This window comes from Somniosus microcephalus, unplaced genomic scaffold (genome assembly GCF_052327205.1).
Source record: "Somniosus microcephalus isolate GS21.2 unplaced genomic scaffold, FLI_Smic_1.0 unresolved_chr1, whole genome shotgun sequence".
In the NCBI taxonomy this organism is placed as follows: Eukaryota; Metazoa; Chordata; class Chondrichthyes; order Squaliformes; family Somniosidae; genus Somniosus; species Somniosus microcephalus.
The window spans coordinates 56,948,531-56,968,663 of NW_028225179.1; the positions used below are offsets into that span (position 1 = coordinate 56,948,531).

General features: G+C 44.7%; 2 non-coding genes across 2 annotated transcripts; both read right to left on the reverse strand.

Moving 5' to 3' along the window:
- Positions 1-13,955: 13,955 nt before the first annotated feature.
- trnas-gcu (transfer RNA serine (anticodon GCU)) lies at positions 13,956-14,037 on the reverse strand. Its single transcript has one exon. It is a non-coding gene; the product is annotated as a tRNA-Ser (tRNA).
- Positions 14,038-16,469: 2,432 nt separating this feature from the next.
- Positions 16,470-16,543, reverse strand: trnat-agu (transfer RNA threonine (anticodon AGU)). Its single transcript has one exon. It is a non-coding gene; the product is annotated as a tRNA-Thr (tRNA).
- Between the last annotated feature and the right edge of the window lie 3,590 nt (positions 16,544-20,133).

Below are 20,133 nucleotides of genomic sequence, written 5' to 3' on the forward strand. Positions count from 1 at the left end.
CTAGAAAGGGTTGTGAGACTGTGGAATGCACTGGTCCAGCAGAGCAGCAGATTTAAACCAAGGTTTAAAAACCGGCTGCGTGTGGGAGGAAGGGGAGAGGGAGGCAAGACAACCACAGAAGGTCTCAACAGAAAATGCTGCAAAAACTCAGCAGGCCAGACAACATCCGTGGAGAGAGAAATAGAGTCAACGTTTCAGGTCGAAACACTTTGAAAAGACTGAAAAAGCACAGGAAATTAAACAGATTAAAATGCCAGGCTGGGAGAGAACAAAGGAGAAGTGAAGAGACATTAGGAGATATTCAAAACGAGACGAGATGATGATTGGAGTAGTGGAGACAAAAGATGGCTCTCGATTAGGTGTGAAATGCGCTGGCAGAATGGGAGACAGCTGGCATGTGGGAGAGAAAAAAGGGGGGAGGGCAAAAATAAAGGTGTGGATAAAAAATATAAGTGAAAATATAATGGGGGCCGAGGTTATGATTTGAAATTTTTGAACTCTATGTTGAGTCTGAAAGGCTGTAATGTGCCTAATCAGAAGATGAGGTGCTGTTCCTCGATCTTATGCTGAGCTTCCGTGGAACAATGCAAGAGGCCGAGGACGGTGAGGTCTGAGTGGGAATGGAGCGGTGAATTACAATGACAGGCGACTGGAAGGTCGGCGTCATCCTTACGGACTGAACGGAGGTGTTCCGCACAGCAGTCACCCAATCTGCATTTGGTCTCCCCAATGTAGAGGAGGCCACATCGTGAGCAGCGAATACAGTATACTTGATTGCAAGAAGTACAAGTAAATCGCTGTTTCACCTGGAACGGGTGTTTCGGGCCATGGACAGTGGGAACGAGGGAGGTATAAGGGCAGGTATTGCATCTCCTGCACTTGCACGGGAAGGTGCCAGGTGAATGGCAAGGGGTGTTGGAGGTGATGGAGGAGTGGACTAGGGTATCACGGAGGGAGTGGTCCCTAGGGAATGCTGAAAGGGGAGGTGAGGGGAAGATGTGTTTGGTGGTGGGATCACGTTGGAGGTGGCGGAAGTGGTGGAGGATGATCCGTTGAATGTGGCGTCTAGTGGGGTGAAAGGTGAAGACAAGGGGAACCCTATCATGGTTCCGGGAGGGAGGGGCAGGGGTGAGGGCAGCAGTGCGGGAGATAGAATGGACATGGTCGAGGGCCATGTCAACCATGGTAGACGGGATTCCTCGGTTGCGGAAAAAGGAAGACATCTCGGAAGTACTGGTGTGGAAGGCGGCATCATCGGATCGTATGCAGCGGAGATGGAGAAACTGGGAGAATGGAATAGAGTCCTTACAGGAGGCGGGGTGAGGAGGAAGTGTAGTCCATATAGCTGTGGGAGTCAGTGGGCTCATGGTGAATTTTGGTCAATAACCTATCCCCAGAGATGGAGACCGAGAAGTCGAGGAAGAGGAGGGAAGATTCGGAGATGGACCATGTGAAGGTGAGGGAAGGGTGGAAATTGGAGGCAAAGTGAATGAAAATGTCTAGCTCAGGGCGAGATCAAGCAACGGCACCAATACAGTCATCAATGTACTGGAAAAAGAGACGAGGGAGGGGACCCGAGTAGGACTGGAACAAAGACTGTTCTACATATCCCACGATAAGGCAACCATAGCTAGGACCCATGCGGGTACCCATAGCAACACTTTTGATTTGGAGGAAATGAGTGGAGTCAAAGGAGAAGTTGTTATCGTACATTGCAGATCACCTTGGAATCCACTGGCACCGAATCTGATTTAAATCCCCCCACTGTATTTAAACACATTTAATGTCATATACACATTTTGAAGCACTTGAGCATATTTTTGAGATTTAACATAGAAACTTAGAAGATAGGAGCAGGAGTAGGCCATTCTGCCCCTCGAGCCTGCTCCACCATTCAGTACGATCATGGCTGATCATCCAAAATCAGTACCCGGTCCCTGCTTTCTCCCCATACCCCTTGATCCTTTTTGCCTCAAGAAATATATCCAACTCCTTCTTGAATATATTTATTGAATTGGCCTCTACTGCCTTCTGTGGCAGAGAATTCCACAGGTTCACCAATTTCTGGGTGAAGAAATTCCTCCTCATTTCTGTCCTAAATGGCTTACCCTTTATCCTTAGACTGTGACCCCTGGTTCTGGACTCCCCGACCATCGGGAACATCCTTCCTGTATCTAGTCTGTCCAGTCCTGTCAGAATTTTATAAGTTTCAATGCGATCCCCTCTCATTCTTCTAAACTCCAGCGAGTATAAGCCCAATCGACCCAATCTCTCCTCATACGTCATTCCTGCCATCCCAGGTATCAGCCTGGTGAAACTTCGCTGAACTCCTTCCATGGCAAGAACATCCTTCCTCAGACAAGGCGACTAAAACTGCACACATTACTCAAGATGTGGTCTCATCAAGGCCCTGTACAACTGCAGCAAGATATCTTTGTTCCTGTACTCACACCCTCTCGCTACGAAGGCCAACATACCATTTGCCTTCTTAACTGCCTGCTGCACCTGCATGCTTAACTTCAGCGATTGGTGCACAAGGACACCCAGGTCTCGTTGCACTTCCCTTCTCCCAATCTATTGCCATTTAGATAATAATCTGCCTTCCTGTTTTTGCCACCAAAGTGGATAACCTCGAATTTATCCACGATATATTGCATCTACCATGCTTCTGCCCAATCACCCAACCTGTCCAAATGACCTGTAGTTTCTCGGCATCCTCCTCACAGCACACACGCACACCCAGCTTTGTGCCATCTGCAAATTTGGAGATATTACATCCAATTCCCTTGCCTAGATCAGTAATATATATTGTGGATAGCTGGGGTCCAAGGGCTGATCCCTTCAGTACCCCACTAGTCACTGCCTGCCACTCGGAAAAAGACCCGTTTATTCCAACTCTTTGCATTCTGTCTGTCAACCAGTTCTCTATCCAAGTCAATACCTTGCCCCAAATCCCATGAGCCTTAAGTTTACATGCTAATCTCTTATACGGGGCCTTATCGAAAGCCTTCTGAAAGTCCAAATACACCACATCCTCTGGTTCTCCCTGATCTATTTTACCAGTTACATCCTCAAAAAATTCCAGTGGATTAGTCAAGCACGATTTAGCTTTTGTAAATCCATGTTGACTTTGTCCGATCGTGCCACTGTTTGCCAAGTGCTCTGCTATTACATCTTTTATAATGGACTCTACCATTTTCCCCACTACCGATGTCAGGCTTACCAGTCTGTAATACTCCGTTTGCTCTCTACCACCTTTTTAAAATAGTGGGGTAACATTAGTTACCCTCCAATTCATGGGTACTGTTCCAGATTCCATCGAATGTTGGAAGATGATCAGCAATGCATCTACTATTTCTAGGGCCACTTCCTTAAGTACCCTAGGATGTAGATTATCAGGCCCTGGGGATTTAGCGGACTTCAATCCCATCAATTTCCCTAACACCATTTCCCTACAAATACTGATTTCTTTCAGTTCCTCCCTTTCATCAGACCCTATGTTACCCAGCATCTCTGGGGGGTTATTTGTGTCCTCCTTTGTGAAGACAGAACCAAAATATGTATTTAATTGGTCAGCCATTTCTTTGTTCCCCATTATAAATTCCCCTGACTCTGACTGCAAGTGTCCTACGCTTGACTTCACCAAGCTTTTTCTCTTCACATATCTATAAAATCTTTTACAGTCAGTTTTTATGTTCCCTGAAAGCTTACTCTCATATTCTATTTTCCCCTTCTTAATTAATCCCTTTGTCGTCCTTTGTTGAATCCTAAACTGCACCCAATCCTCAGGTTTACTGCTTTTTCTGGCCAATTTATATGTCCTCTCCTTGGATCTTATGCTATCCCTAATTTCCATTGTTAGCCACGGTAGAATCAACTTTTTTGTTTTTTTTTTATGCCAAACTGGGACGAACAAATTCTGTAGTTCATCCATGCCGTCTTTGAATGTTTGCCATTGCATATCCACCGTCAACCCTTTGAGTGACATTCCCCAATCAATCCTACCCAACTCGTGCCTCAGACTATCATATTATGATCGCTCTGACCCAAGGGGCCTCGTAAAACAAGATTGCTAATTAATCCTTTCTCATTACATAATACCCAGCCTAAGATGGCCTGATCTCTTGTTGATTCCTCGACTTACAGGTCCAGTAAACCATCCCGTAAACACTCCAGGAATTCCTCCTCCACAGTATTGTTACTAATTTGGTTAGCCAAATCTATATGTAGATTGAAGTCACCCATCCTGACTGCTGTGCCCTTATTGCACGCTTCTCTAATTTCCCTTAACGCTGTCTCTGATCTACAATATCTGCTTTAGGTATGTGAAATTATCATTGCCGAGATTAAACAGGTTGTGCACGGTTAGCCGTTCTTAGCTCTAAGGGTGTGTTTTACGTTTTGGGACTTCACGTCAATTAAAATGCAAGTTGTATCGGATTCAAATCCCGGACGCGCCCCAATATTTTAATAGAAGCACGTTCCTCGGCCAGGAGACATTCAACAAGTCTTCAAATAATAACTGCCAGAAAAATCAGCGTGTGTTCAGTACATCGCAAGAAAACGGCAATTTTATTATTTAAAGCAGTAATTCAGTCCCAGAAGTGCCAAAACTGTGAGGTAAATATGTAAATTCATTTGTTTCCAGAAGCCTGCTCCACATTTTCCACATTGTCAATCTGGGAGCACGGGCAGGACATGCGTGTGGTAAAGGGCCTTTATTAAAGGTTGTTTCTACCGTTTGGAAACAGAAATAATGAAATAAAAGGGATTTTTGGATGAGTCCTTTTGGATAATAATGTTAGCTCGAGGTTGGTGAGAGGTTAAAGTCTCAGGACTGTTAATCCAGTTGGAAGATATGTAGACTGAAAATGTTACAGTCCCCAAGTTAGACGATATTTTCTCTCCCTGATTGGTAAACTTCTCCCAATTTCTCAACCTAATATTTCACCCAGCTCTAATGGAAAGAAGCTGGAATCGAGAGCGCCTTCCTCCTTCCGTCCCTGCTTGCTTCATTCCCTTCCTCCTTGTTCGTGGTTTCCTGCCTCATTGGACAATGAGCCTGACTTTGATTTTAACTCTGTGATCGACATCTTATCAGTTCCAGTCCTAACCTCGTCTTTTTGCAGATTTATTCAAATCTATTTGATGGAAACTCTCCAACATTTAATAAAACCGTCCATTAATGCCTGTGAGTTAAAACAGGCGTTTTAATGGTGAGGGAATATTAGAGGACCAGAACAACTCCTGCAGCAATCGAAATAGAGTTAGTGCCCAGCTCTGCTGTTCGGGGCAATCCTCGACTCCTCGTGTTTCATTTTCACTTCGATGCGAATAGCTGAGAGCGAACTCCAATCTATACGGGCTTTACACAGGTTAACTGACATAAATCAAAGAGCAGGGATAAACGGGTCCTTTTTGAGGATTGCAGGCATTGACTGGTGGGTTACCGCAAGGATCGGTGCTTGGGCCCCACCTATTCACAATCTATATCAATGATTTGGATGAGGGGACTAAATGTAACATTTCCAAATTTGCTGATGATACAAAGTTAACTGGCAGGGTCGGTTGTGAAAAGGACGTGAGGAGGCTTCAAGGGGATCTCGACAGGCTCAGTGAGTGGGCTAGAACATGGCAGATGGAAGATAATGTGGATACATGTGAGGGTATCCACTTTGTTAGAAAAAACAGAAAGGCACCACTTCCTAAATGGTGAGCAATTGGGGAATGCAGATGATTAAAGGGACCTGGGTGTCCTTATATATCAGTCACTAAAAGTGAATCTGCAGGTGCAGCAAGTCATTAGGAAGGCAATTGGTTTGCGGGCCTTCATGACAAGAAGATTTGAGTACAGGAGTGAAGAAGTCTTACTCCAAATATATAGGGCATTGGTGAGGCCACACCTGGAGTACTGTGTACAATTTTGATCTCCTTTCCTATGGAAGCATATACTTGCCATAGAGGGGCTGCATTGAAGATTCACGAGATTGATTCCTCAGATGGCGGGACCATCCTATGAGAATAGATTGAGTAAACTAGGCCTATATTCTCTTGAATTCAGAACAATGAGAGGGGATCTCATTGAAGCAAGCAATATTATTATAGGGTGGATGCTGGGAGAATGTTTCCCAAGGCTGGGCAGTCTAGAACCAGGGGCCACAGGCTCAGTATAAAGGGTAGGCCATTTAGGAATGAGATGAGAAGACATTTCTTCACACAGAGGGTGGTGAATTTTTGGAATTCTCTATCCCAGAGGCCTGTGGAGGCTCTGTCATTGGTTATATTCAAAACAGAAGTCGATAGTTTTCTGACTAGTAAGGGCATCAAGGGATATACCGATAGGGCCGGTGAATGGAGTTGAGGCAGAAATCAGCCATGAACTCATTGAATGGCAGGCTGGGCTCGAAGGGCCGAATGGCCTACTCCTGTTCCTATTTCTTATCTTCTTATGTTCTTACACCGCTTGAAAGATTAACAGAAAAAGCAAATGATGAGGGAGCTGGAAGAAAGGGTTAAATTTATCCTTTGGAAATGAATTTAATTTCAAACGTTTATCGATCATAGACCAGTGCAGTTTTCTGATTCGCAACAAGTCAGTACATTTTATTTCTGTTAATCTTTTTCCCTGCTCCCGCTCTTCATAGAGAGCACAGCATCCCGTGCCACGAGCATTCAAAAACATTTCAATTATGGCCATCCTCCTGTAATCGCTGCTTTCACCCACTAGCGCTCTTTCCAGTTATCCTCTATTTATTTCAATCACACACTTCAAAAGACTTGTTAAGATTAAAACGGAACACTTCCAATCTAACTGCACCATAACAGCGGGCCAATGGCTCACATGTAAACCCTCGTTGGCAGCTAGGTAGCGCTGCCCGTCGCTCACGCACTGCAAAAGTTTTGGGAAAAGCGCCAGCCAGCATCAAAACAAAACCCAGTTCTGCAGTTAACAAGATATCGCAAGATTCTCAAAGGAAATTTCGTGAACAATCCGGCCGCTGTCGTTCTAAAGTCCTGTCCTGCTTTCGCAGCGCTTATCTGTCAAGCGGTCACACAGAGCTAAATGTATCGACTGGTTGTACATTGGTGCGAATGGGACATGTGCCTCCATGAACCACGGTGGTAGCAGAGAGAACTTAACCACGCAAGCACATGAAAGTGAATGTTAGATTAAGGTAATACCGCAGGCAAGTGACAAAGAAATGGAAGGAGGCAAGTAAAGAATGGCTACTGATTGTGGAAGAAGAAAAAGCTGGGAGAAGAGGCGGGTTTGAATTATGGAGCATCAAGCTCAGGCATGTGAGAGCGCGGGTTTAAAAGGAGTAAATAGGTTTTCACCGCCAACAAAACATCATTTTTCACGTCGTAAAGCTTGATTTTACAGTCTGTTCCATTAGCAGGTGCTGCAGAGGACAGAAGATGCAAAGCGAGCTGTGACGTGATTTAAGTTTGAACCGAGGTTACTGCGGCCACAATGCAGGGCACTAACCATGATGTGATCACAGCGCCACACGTCGGCTTCGCGTATTTTTTCTGACCACAGCATAGTTGTGCACGGCACGGATATTTTTGCTGTTAAATATGAATAAAAGGCGACGTATGTTTGCAGCTGTTGATGTTTCTGTCCTGTTACTGTCATAGGAACATAGAAACAGGAGGAGGCCATTCAGGCCCTCGAGCCTGCTCCGCTATTCAATTAGATCATGGCAGATCTGTATCTGAACTCCATCTACCTGCGATGATTCAATAAACCTTCACATCCTCACTGAACACAAACCTATCGATTTCATTTTGAAATTGTCAATTGATCCCCAGCCTGAGCAGCTGTTTCGGGAAGAGAGTTCAAGATTCCCACTACCCTCTGTGTGAAGAAGCGCTTCCTTACATCATCCCTGAACGGGATAGCTCTAATTTTACGATTATGCCCCATTGTGTTGGACCCTCCCAACTGAGGAAATAGATTATCTCTCTCTTACACCTATTTGTTTGCAGCTCTGACCGAAGTTCTCACCCCAGAACATTAACTGTCCCTCTGATCGTGTCCCGCTAATTTGGATTTTGAGTTCATGCCTCTTTCCCTGATGATTCTTTTCGCCCTCTCTCTGCAAATGGATTTGTTGCAGATTACTGGCAGCAGGCGGCAGAAGCAATCGGGATATGGGCGCTGATAGGGAATGCTGCTACTCAAGGCTGTCTCACAGCGCTAGGGACCCGGGTTCGAATCTGTCCTCGGGCGACAGTCTGTATGGAGTTTGCACATTTTCCCCGTGTTTCCGTGGGTTTTTTCCGGGTGCTCCGGTTTCCTCCCACAGTCCAAAGATGTGCGGGTTAGGTTGATTGGCAATGATAAATTGACCCTTAGTGTTAGGGGGATTAAATACGTGGGGGTACGGGGATAGGGTGGGATATGTGTTGGTGTAGGGGTTACGGGGATCGGGTGGGATATGTGTCGGTGCAGGCTCGATGGGCCGAAATGTGATCTATCTGCACTGTGGTGTTTCTGTGATTCCCAATACCAATGCTCTGGCACGTGTGCCCACAGTTCCATACCCGTTCCAAGCCCTCTTTTTACTGTCGATGACTTGCTCGGAATGTGCTTGGAGAAGTGTTAGAATTGCAGCACAGCCCTTCCCACTTTCGCTTACTCTAAATCTCCATCCAGCATTTTCACCAATGCAATGTTCATCAGCTTGAGCTACTGTTTAATTTGTTCTCGACATTAACTGTGCTGATCCTTTAACTTGTCCCACTACACCGCATCTCCAAATTTTTCGATTTCACCTCGAAGGAACTTTTCATACGTAAACCTGAAACAAGTGCCAGAGAAAGATTCAATTTCAGCGGTTTCAACAACAATGAGTCGATCAATATTAAGCTCGACCATCCTCACATAAACGCTGCAGATGCAAATCTCTCCCCTCCTCTGCTTCAGTGATATTCTGTTTCGCGGTGATGGGCAGTTTATGCTCTCTGAGGCTGCAATCGCTTCTTTCCGCAGGCAGCGGGCGCTTTGAGAGAACGGGGCCGGACAGGTGGCCTGAAATTCGCTGCTGTCCCGGCCTCACTCACTCCAGGAGCTGGGGAACAGCAAACAAACTCATGGGTTTGTTGCCGCGTCTGAAATGCGGCTCCGAACTGTTGCTATTAACCGAGGCAGAGCTGCAGGATTCTGTAATGATCTCTCACACTGTCGGTGTCTCTGTAGATTTTGATTACATACAGAACTGTACAGAGAAAAGGAGAATACCGCACAGCTGTTAATGTATTTTATTGATCTCTACCAACAACAGCTGATTGAACCGGGGACCTGTTGTACTTTAGAGGGAAGTGATAACCGGCGCACTTCGGAATAAGGTGCTCTGTAAAGAATGATAGGAACAACTCAGAAGAGAACTGTCATCTATAAATGCTCTTAATGGGTTCCATTAACATTTAGAAAACTGCTTATTCTATTAATTATGCAAAACTAACTAATCTGTGCAAAAAGTTTGTGGTAATCGCCATTAATCAACCGCTAACTTTCTGATTCGTACGGACCGAAAAACTCACATGGTTACCGAGTCATAGGCGAATGGGACATGTAACAGGTGTTTTAAGCACCATCATCCATTTTGTCTCTTATCCCTCCTGCCTTCCATCCTATCACAGACCTTTCCTTTTGCTCTTTCCTCTCCTCCCCCTTTCCCTGCCCCGACACTTGGTTAAAAACCTGTTACAACTCCAGCTTTTTCCAGCTCTGACGGGGGGTAATAGGCCTGAAACGTTAACTTTGTTTCTCTCTCCACAGATGCCCCCTGAGCTGCAATGTATTTCGCGTTGCACTTCTAGTTAATGGTTGAAAAGGTCATTCAAAGTTTTTGGGTTCCATTACCACCAGAGTTGCTGTTCAGTACGATTTCGGTGATGAAGGTTTGCAGCAAAACCACAACTCGTTCATTTACGTCCTGCAAGGATTGGGAATCGCCAGCGAGGTCGCTTGAATTGTGAATAATTAAAATGTCAGCTTTAATCTGCTCACCACCTTAAAATATTTGCTTTATTACACGTGTGTTGTGTCGACAAACCCTGTGCATTCTGCCCTCTGGAGCTCAAACATTCTCTGGAGAAACGTCAATCGTGCCTTCTGTAAAGAAATAATTTGAACCAGGGAACCTCTCCCATATCAATCAATGAAATCCTTTAACTGCAGAGCCTGTGTCCAGGAGAACAAGGGGTTGACCATTTAGGACTGAGATGAGGAGAAATGTCTTCACTCAGAGGGTGGTGAATCTTTGGAATTCTCTATCCCAGAGGGCTGTGGAGGCTCAGTCTTTGAGTCTGTTCAAGACAGAGATCGATAGATTTTTTAATATTAAGGGAATCAAGTGATCTGGGGATAGTGCAGGAAAGTGGAGATGAGGTAGAAGATCAGCCATGATCTTATTGAATTGCGGAGCAAGCTCGAGGGTCCAAATGGCCTACCCCTGCTCCTATTTCTGATGTTCTTGTGTACTTAAGTGAGAATCAAAACCCCGAGACCAACGAGCCGCTGGAAACGAAGCGGTAAGATTTCGCTGCCACGCACAGCTTTCAGACCGCTTCTGTCCATCTAATACCGCTTTCTAATACAATGTTCAACGATATCAAGTGATACACGAAATATTTCAATTCAACAATATTAGCCCCACTTCACCAGATTCGTCTTGAAAATCCATTGTTAACTTTTCAGAATTACTTCCCCTGCCGTCTCAGTCATTATTTCTTTCTTTACACTTTTCTGCTGGTGTTGCAGGTTAGATCAGCCTCGGCCGTTCAAGGAAATCTGAGAAGTCCATCAGGGTAAAACACAGCGAAACTAAGAAACAATGACAGGGAGAGAGATGGTATCTACGGGTACGATTCTCACGCAGAAAATTTCGCTGTATTAAATGCGAGAGGCGAAGTTTCAAATCCCGGATGAGCCCCTCGCTTTTTAGTCAAAATCCAAAATTCCCTCGGCTTGGCGATATTGCAGAAAACTTAAAATACAAACTGCCACAAATACTGTGCAGAGCCTGTGTCCAGTGTATATCCAGAAAGCCACGATTTTATTATTGAAAACGGGAATTCAGTCCCAGGTGTGCCGAAACTGTGAGGTAAAAATGTAAATCCATTTATTTGCAGAAGCCTGCTCCACATTTTCCACATTGTCAATCTGGGAGCGCGGGTAGGACATATCTTCAAGCCTGCCGCTCACCCACAAAGCAGCACAAACTCACGGATTCAGAAATCACATTATTTTAGCCACTTTACCGAAAATCCACCGTTTCTAAGCAGTGCCGTGTGTGACTTTACTGTGGTCAGAACAGAATTGCAACAACTAATGTGTGTCGCCGTGATCGTATATTGGTTAGTACTCTCCATTGTGGCCGCAGCAACCTCGGTTCTGAATCCGAATCATGGCACAGCTTGATTTATATCTCCTGTTCTCTGCGGCACCTGCTGATGGAACGCAATCCCTTAATCAACACGTTAACTTTTACTAAATTAAGAAAATATTTACTGATGGTGTTACGCACAAAACGTGGGATGTGGGACAAAATAACCAGCACAAGCACGGCCGACCACATGGTTTCCTTATGCACTGTAAGTTTCTACGTAGTTTTTGATGAGGTAACAGAGAGTGTTGATGAGGGCAATGAGGTTGACGTGCTGTACATGGACTTCCAAATAGCCGTTTGACAAAGTGCCACATAATAGGCTTGCCAGCAAAGTTAAAGACCATGGAATAAAAGGGTCAGTGGCTGCATGGATACGGAATTGTCTAAGTGACAGTGAAACAGGGAGTAGTGGTGACTGGCTGTTTTTCAGGCTGGAGGAAGGTACACAGTTGTGTTCCCCAGAGGTCGGGACTAGGACCACTGATTTTCTCGATATATAGTAATGACTTGGGCTTGGGTGTACAGGGCACAATTTCAAAATTTGCAACTTACTTTCCCTTAGGGAATTCCACTGACTGAAGTGCGAGAGATCCCAGACGAGCTTCTGGCTTTTTGGTCAAGCATCACCAATTGCTTCAGCTTGGCGACACTGCAGAAGTCTTGAAATAATAACTGCCCAACTATACTGTGCAGAGCCTGTGTCTAGTATATAACAAGAAACACGCGATTTTATTATTAAAAGCGGGAATTCAGTCCCAGATGCGCCGAAACTGTGAGGTAAATATGTAAATCCGTTTGCATCCAAAAGCCTGCTCCACATTTTCCACATTGTCAATCTGGCAACACGAGCAGGACATCTCTTAAGTCTGCCGCTCACCCACAAAGCAGCACAAACTCACGGATTCAGAAACAACTTATAGATGGAGAATCAATGATAAGCGATACCAAAGGGACCGGCAATTCCTGTAACCCAGGGAAAATGCTTTGGCTCCGTGGGTTAGTTGGTTAAAGTGCCTGTTTATAAACAGGCGTTTCTGGCATGGACTCCCAGCTTTGTTGTGTAATTTGTGATATTAAGCAACAAAATAACACTGCATCTGGAAATCACGCTGACCAGAGCATGGAAATAACAATTTTAATAAAATTACCAGCATTTTTTTGAAATGATTGGTGTAAACCTTGGATCTGAGGAGAGCTCTTCGACCTGAAACATTAACCCTGTGTTTCCGTCTCCACAGATGATCCCGGACCTGCGGAGTGTTTACAGCATTTTCTGAATAATTTCATTTCTAGACTCTGTAGTATTTAGCATTGTCTTTTAACCTTGCATTATCAGAAAGAAGACTGTGACTGGACAATTGAAACTCTAGATCCGGTACGCGTTGGCGGTTCAGGGGCAAAATTCGCGCCTGCATTGTGGGAAACAAGGTTTCGACTCCCGGCCAATGCAAGTGTGAGCTTCTTACCAAAATACAGCAGCAAACTACTGCGTGATACTGGAATTCGTACTAATAGTACTTCGGTTAACATTTTAAATTAAAGAAGTTTCATGAAACGCAGTACAAAAAAGACATTTGTATCAAACTTTCCGTCATTCTGTTTTCAAGGAAAAGAGTAATAATTTGAGTTAAGTGAAGGTAAATCCATTCCAAACCTCAGGGAAACAGCTCCGAGCTTCCACAAGGAGGGAGACGCTGAGACGCGAGCGAGAAAGGAGAAGGATCGGGAGGAAGGATTTTGTTAAAGGCGGTTAGAGCCCGAAGCTGCGGTAATATTTTAGTGTTTGTGGTGGGTTTGCATGGTGTTTTGAATTCGGCACCCGTGGGACCATTTCAAAAGCCAGCTTCTCACATCTTTTCAGCGCTAGACAAAGCAGCACTGTCTAATATTCCGGGCAGAAGGTGTTTCAAGAAGATTAACGCTGAATGTAAGTTTATCCCAATTCAGGCGAGCTCATGGGTGCAGAAAGCAAAATGTAATGGTCCTGCATTGCCCAGAATCGAACACGGGTGTAAGACGTCCAATGAAACACAGAGACCGACCCTTTAACTTTACTCAGTTGGTTTGTTTTCAGTTGCTCCTGTGAAGCTCTGGGATTTAGAAAGATAGGGTAAAAACGACGCAAAATCACATGTTTTTAAAGTAAAGTATTTATGTTTTCTACAATGTCGATTGGCTCTACGAAGCTGAGTTTTGACTAAAATCTAGTGGGGTTCGACCAGAAATTGAAGCTGGGATTTATCACAATTCAGCTGTGATACGCCTAAAGTGATAATTATACCCCTAGACCAACGAGCCGCCGACATATAAGTGTGAAACTCATTAAGTACTGGAATCTCAGATTCTGACGGTACTGAAGTAAACTGTCTCTGAGAGTGCTATCTAATTAGTCCCACTCTCCATAGACCGACAAGTGTTTTCCCTTTAAAGTATATATTGGTAACTTGAGACATGACATAAGCTAAATTAATCAGGCTTGGGAGCAAAAGGTGAATTTGGACATGACGTTAAAGGTGAATGTCAAAAGAACCGAAGGTGTCAAACATTTAACATAAACGACGAGAATGGGATTCGAACCCACGCGTGCAAAGCACAATGGATTAGCAGTCCATCGCCTTAACCACTCGGCCACCTCGTCTGCTGTCAGCTATTTCGTTTACTACATTTTGTATCCAAACAGAACTAATCTGCAAGAAATTCCGCTTCACCATTTGTCCTGCCCGTGCACCCAGATCTACAATGCTGAAAATGTACAATCAGCTCTGTAAGCAAAAAGCAAAATTCAGGTGAGGGACTGTCAAAAATGATCGGTTTGATGTCAAATTCAGAACAGAGAAGAAAAGGTTTGCCGTCGTCAAGAAGTTGTGGGGAGGATTGTGAGCAAATCCAGCGCAACACCTCATATAAAGGAGTGGATTTAGGAAAAGATTGATATATTTCGAATTAAGCGAGAGGGTTTGCATCTGCGCAGGGAAACCCAATGCTACTTCGAACACAACACCTTAACAACTCGTACGATAGAAACATACTGCAGATGCTGGAAATCCGAAATAACAACAGAAAATGCTGGAAAAACTCTGCAGGCCTGGCAACATCTGTGGAGAGAAATTAGAGTCGACGTTTCGGGTGAACCCTTTTTTAAAACTGGAAAGGAAATCAAATAGATCGAAGGCAGGGCTGCGATAGAACAAAAGGAGTAAAGAGACATTAAGAGGTATTCAAAACCAGACGAGATGGTAATAGGACAGTGGAGACAAAAGGCGGCTCAGATTAGGTGTGAAGTGTATTGGCAGGATGAGAGACAGCTGCCATGTGGGAGAGAGAAAAAAAGGAAAGGGGGGAAGGGAAAACCCAAAACAAAGGTGTGGAAAAAAATATAAGTAAAAATGTTAATAGAGGCCGAGGTTATGATCTGAAATTGTTGAACTCGATATTGAGTCCGGAAGGCTGCAAAGTGCCTAATCAGAAGATGAGGTGCTGTTCCTCAAGTTTACGTTGAGCTTCTGTGGAACAATGCAAGAGGCCAAGGACGGTGAGGTCCGAGTGGGAATGGAGCGGTGAATTAAAATGACAGGCGACCGAAAGCACGGGGTCACCCTTACGGACTGAACGGAGATGTTCTGCAAAGCGGTCACCCAATCTGCATTTGGTCTCCCCAATGTAGAGGAGACCACATCATGAGCAGTGAATACAGTACACTAGATTGCAAGAAGTACAAGTAAATCGCTGTTTCACCTGGAAAGGGTGTTTGGGACCCTGGACAGTGGGAAGGGGGTAGGTATAGGGGCAGGCGTTACATCTCCTGTGCTTGCACGGGAAGGTGCCAGGCGAAGGGGAAGGTCTGTTGGGGGTGATAGAGGAGTGGACTAGGGTGTCTCGGAGGGAGCAGTCCCTACGGAATGCTGAAAGGGGAGGGGAGGGGAAGATGCATTTGGTGGTGGGATCACTTTGGAGGTAGCGGAAATGGCGGAGGATGATCTGTTAAATGTGGAGGCTGGTGGGGTGAAAGGTGAGGACAAGGGGAACCCTATCATGGTTCCAGGAGGGAGGGTCAGGGGTGAGGGCAGAAGTGTGGGAGATAGAACGGACACGGTCGTCGCAGCTGAAATCGCATTCCTTTAAAAAAGACTAACACACAGAATGATCCGGGACTGTGAGCTCACCCATTTTAAATAGGCACAGAATGATCCGTGACTGACAACAATCCCAATTACGATTAGCAGCGAAATCAGACGCTTTATCCATTAGGCCAAGGAAATTCCGTGTGCAATCCGGCTATTTTGCTTCTGAAGGCCGGCCCTGCTTTCGCAATGCTTGTCTGTCGAGCGGTTCCGCAGGTTTGAATGTAACGACTGGTTTCAAAGCAACAATTGAGATTGGTGCAAATGGGACATGTCCCCCCAGGAACAACGATTGTCGCAGAGCAAACTTAAGTTTGCTGAAGTTAAGTAGTTGAAAGTGAATGTTAGGTTAAGGTAATACCTCAGGAAAGTGGTAAAGAAATAGAAGGAGGAAAGAAAAGGAGGGCTATTGATTGTGGAAGGGAAAAAAAGCTGGGAGAAGAGGTGGGTTTGAAATATCACACATCAAGCTCAGGCATGTGAGAGTGCGGGGTTTTGAAGGAGTAAATAGGTTTTCACCGCCAACAAATAATATTTGTTTCATGTAGTAATGATTGATTTCTTGTTGCGTTCTATCAGCAGGTGCCAGAGAGAACAAAATATATAAAGCGAGTTATACCGTGACTGGGATTCCAACCGAGGTTGCTGCGGGTACAACACAGGGTACTGACCACTATCCGATCACGGCGCCACACACCAACTGCTGTTCTTCTGCTCTTTCCACAGCAAAGTAACGCACGTCACCGCTTAGAAAAAATGGATTTTTGGAGAAGGCCAAAATCAGCACTGCCAAAAATTATGACAGCGGTGGAATTCGACCCATGTCCCATAGCGACTGTAGCCTTTATCCAGAGTGGGAACTGATGCAACCGCAGTTACATTTAAGAGGATTGTAGCCCTTTCACACGAGAATAAACTCACCCCTGGAGAGTGATAAAGAAGAAAAAAAAGGCCCCGCTGGGAGTCAAACCCAGGATCTCCTGTTTACTAGACAGGCGCTTTGACCAGCTAAGCCACGGAGCCAAATTAGGCCTCCGTCGCTCGCCTCCACTCACTGATATCTATCAGCTACCGGTCACTGACTGCTGGAGTCTGAGGCCGTTTTGTATTGATCCATCTTTCTTGTCCGCCTTGTGTCCCGATGCTGTCTGTATCTCTCGCTGCGATGATCTCAGTGTCAATCTGTGAGTTGATTCTTAATGAATACCTGTGTTTGTGTCTTACATGAAATAAATGAGGAGATCAGAAAATTGTTCCTCTGACACTGGGGAACTAATGAGCTAACATTCATGACAAGATTTTGTTTGTTGTGATGCAGCAAATACAATATTCCATCTTGAATGATTTTGGTTCAATTCTGTGCAAAAAGAAACGTTGACCCCAACGTGTTTCCAATCGGCCGCCTTTTAATTTGACGTCACAAAAGCCACCATTGCACCTCAAGGTGATTCATAACTAACAAACAGAGAAGTCAAGCAGTGAAAGGGTATTTGTAGAAAGGGTTGTGAGACTGTGGAATGCACTGGCCCAGAGCAGCAGATTTAAAACAAGGTATAAACACCGGCAGGGTGTGGGAGGAAGGGGAGAGAGAGACAAGAGAGACACAGGAAAGATCACGTTGGAAGTCACTGGCCCCGAATCTGCTTTAAATCCCCCCACTATATTTAAACACATTTAATGTCATATTCATACATTGATGCCTTTGAGCAATATATAATTTGTAACGAGGTCGCTGGTCTAAAATAACTGCTTTATATATTTGGACCCACCCGCTGTGTTTAGGCTCTACCCTGAATACTTATCTCCAACCTAGAATCTGCTTATAATCTAGAGATTAGGTCTCAGCAGCCGGCGGGCAGGGAGCAGAGGTTGAGGCTGATCTGTGTCATGTGGGAGCAGAACACAATATCCCTGCTGCTTATTTTCATTATCCTGCACAATTTTCGATACTGTTCTCAACATCTTACACTCCTCTAAAATATCGGAGGGTTTAGTTTATTGTAATGATGATCGCTGCGGCTCTTTTCAATTTTATGAATTCGTAGCAAATTACATATCTCCAAATCAGTGAAATCGTCATTGCCGAGATTAAACACTCAGAGCAGGGTCAGCGGCTCTTTGGTCCAGGGCTGTGATTCTCGCTTAGGGAATTTATATCAATTAATGCGAGACTTTTTAATAGAACCAGTTTCCTCGGCCTGGAGACATTCCACAAGTCTTCAAATAACAACTGCCAAAAATCAGTGCAGACCTGTGTTCAGTATATCGCAAGAAAATGGCAATTTTATTAATAAAAACGGGAATTCAGTCACAGATGTGCCGAAACTGTGAGGTAAAATATGTGAATCCGTTTTTTTCCAGTAGCCTGCTCCACATTTTCCACATTGTCAACCTGGAAGCACGGACAGGACATGCGGTAAAGGGACTTTATTAAAGGTTGTTTCTACCGTTTGGAAACAGAAATACTGAAATATAAGGGATTTTTGGATGATTCCTTTTGGATAATAAAGGTAGATCGAGGTTATTGAGAGGATAAGGCGAGGGATTGCTAATCTAGTTGGGAGATACGTGGCCTGAAAATGTTCAGTCCCCAAGTTAGACAATCTTTTCTCACCCTGTTTGGTAAAAATTCTCCTACTTTCTCAAACTAATATTCCACCCAGCTGTAATGGAATGAAGATCGAATCGAGATCTCCTTCCTCCCTTCCGTCCCTCAATCTTACATTCCCTTCCAACTTGTTCGCAGTTTCCTGCCTCACTGGACAATGAGCCTGATTCTGATGTTAAATCTATGACCGATATCTTATCAGATCCAGTCCTAACCTCGTCTTTTTGCAGAGATATTAAAAGCTGTTTGATTGAAAGCTCTCCAACATGTTATAAAACCGTCCATTTAAAGGCTGTGAGATATAACAAGCGTTTTAATGGTGAGGGGAATCTTTAGAGGAAGAGAACATCTCCTGCAGCAATATAAACAGAGTCAGTGCCCAGCTCTGCTGTTCGGGGCAATCCTCGCCTCCTCCTGTTTCATTTTCGCATCGATGGGTGAAGCTGAGAGCGAACTCCAATCTACACGGGCTTTACACCACTTGAAAGATTAACGGGAAAAGCTGGAAAAAAAGTGTTAACTTTATCCTTTGAAAATCAATTTAATTTCAAACTTTTTGTCGACCTTAGACCAGTGCAGTTTTCTGATTGGCACCAAGTCTATACATTTTATTTCTGTTAAACTTTATTCCTGCTCCCGCTCTTCATAAAGGACACAGCATCCCGCGCCACGGGCATTCAAAGACCTTTCAATTATGGCCAACCTCCTGTAATCGCGGCTTTCACTCACTAGCGCCCTTTTCACTTACCCTTTATTTGTTTCAATCGCACACTTCAACAGACCTGTTAAGATTAAGGCGGAACTTTCGATCTTACTGCACCGCACCAGCGGGCCAATATTTCACACTTAAACCCTCGATCGCACCGAGGTAGCGCTGCCCGTCACACACGCACCTCAACAGTTTTGGGAAAAGCGCCAACCAGCATGAAAAAAAACCCCAGTTCTTCAGTTAACAGGCCCTCTATCACAAGATTCCCCAAGGAAATTTCGTGAACAATCAGGTCCCTGTCCTTCCAAAGGCCCCGCTTTCGCAGTGCTTGTCTGTCGAGTAGTCCCACAGATTTAAATGTATCGACTAGTTTCAAGGTACTAATGTGCATTGGTGCGAATGGAACATGTGCCCTCAGGAACAGCGGTGGCAGCAGAGAAAATTTAACGTCGTAAGTAAAGGAAAGACTTACATTTATATAGCGCCTTTCACGACCACCGGACGTCTCAAAGCGCTTTACAGCCAATGACGTACTTTTGGAGTGTACTCACTGTTGCAATGTGGGAAACGCCGCAGCCATATTGCGCACAGCAAGCTCCCACAAACAACAATGTGATAATGACCAGATAATCTGTTTTTGTTATGTTGATTGAGGGATAAATATTGGACAGGACACCGGGAATAACTCCCCTGCTCTTAATTCGAAATAGTGCCATGGGATCTTTTACGTCCACCAGGGAGAGCAGGCGGGGCCTCAATTTAACGTCACATCCAAAATACGGCACCTCCGACAGTGCAGCACTCGCTCAGTACTGCATTGGAGGGGCAGCCTGGATTTATATAATCTAGTCCCTGTAGGAGGAATCTGAACCCACGGCCACCTGCCTCAGAGGCCAGTGTGATTCCCAGTGAGCCACAGCTGACACTAAGTAGGTAAAAGTGAATGTCAGATTAGGGGAAAACCGCAGGAAATTGACAATGAAATGAAAGGAGGGAAGTGAAGAAGGGCTAATGGTTGTGGAAGGATGAAACAGCTGGAAGAGGCGAGTGTGAATTATGGAGAATAAAGCACAGGTATATGAGAGTGTGGGGTTTTGAAGGAATAAATAGGTTTCACCGCAAACAAGACAGATTTCTTCTTTTAATAAATAATGATGATTCTCTGAGTTTTATTAGCAGGTGCTGTAAGGGACAGAAGATGTAAAGCAAGTTGTGCCGTGACTCAGATTCCAACCGAGGTTGCTGCAAACACAACGCAGAGTACTGAGCACTATATGATCATGGTGCCACAGATTA